The following is a 1,064-nucleotide window of genomic DNA, read 5'->3' on the forward strand; positions in this document are numbered from 1 at the left end:
AAAAAAAAAAAAAAAAGATGTGCTGTGGCTCCAGCAGGGAGGGAGGAAAGCGACATGGATACCCACCTTGAGGGGCCTTTCCCCTCAAACTCAGCCTGTCCAGCCCCTACCAACCTGTGTGGTCAGCTCTGCCTTTGGGCATCCACCAGGCTCAGCAGCTGTGGCCCTACCTTCCTCCAGGCCTTGCTGGAACACTGAAGTCCCCATGGAGAGAGAGAGAGAGATGTGTGAGGGCACTGCAGCCCTCAGGCTTATGAGTAGAGGGTAAGCTTTCCAGCAATCTGTCTGTGTTCCAATCCCACCTCTAGTGGGAAGACTTTGGTCAAAGACCATCTCTGTGCACTGGCTTTTCACCTAGGCTAACAGTGCCTACCTCAGAGAATAGATGCAGGAGTGAAAAGAATGTCACATGCTAAAGCACCCAGTTTAGAAGAGCTCCATGAAGGTGAGAATTCACGGCTGGTGTGGAATCTGCTTTGAGGTGAAAAAGAAGACCAAGAAAATGTTATCAGAGAAGGAGCTTTTCTCCTGCCTGCCCATGCTTTTCTAGCCTGGTCTGACTTTGCCCACTGTGTCCCTCCCAGCTTAGACTGTGATCACAGGGGCTGTGGCAGCAGACACCTGTCACCTGGGTCCTGTCTGCACTTGGCCCCTACAGCCCATGAGCCAGGCAGCCAGCAGGGTTCCCTTAGAAGGCTGCCATCCTTTCCTCCCATGTGCACCTTTCAGTGTCCCCACGCCTGCTGGGTCCAAGGGGCACTTGTTAGGCAGCCACTGGGTCCTGCCTGCCTTCCTAGCCCGAAGCCCTGTGAGCTCCTCCACCACTCCCTGCTGCCTCACCACCCTCTCTTTCCACACCCCTGCCCTCCTGGGAGTCTTTGCTTGTTATTCCCTCTGCTCTGACATTCCAGGCCCCATATCTATAGACATCTATCTAAAGTCTAGGCTCAATCCTGCCTTCTGGAAGCATCCCTGAGGTCTCTGGGGAGCGATGGTCCCTTCCCTCTGTGTGCTCTGGGGTTGTCCTCTACCCATGTCAATGGATCCATCCTCCCATTCTCAGG

General features: G+C 54.3%; 1 protein-coding gene across 1 annotated transcript in view; it reads left to right on the forward strand.

Annotated features, from left to right (window-relative positions):
* Ncr3lg1 (natural killer cell cytotoxicity receptor 3 ligand 1) overlaps window positions 1-1,064 on the forward strand; it is a 22,722-nt gene that overhangs the window by 19,431 nt on the left and 2,227 nt on the right. The window lies entirely within an intron of this gene.

This window comes from Octodon degus, unplaced genomic scaffold (assembly GCF_000260255.1).
Source record: "Octodon degus isolate 3935 unplaced genomic scaffold, OctDeg1.0 scaffold00067, whole genome shotgun sequence".
Taxonomy (NCBI): Eukaryota; Metazoa; Chordata; class Mammalia; order Rodentia; family Octodontidae; genus Octodon; species Octodon degus.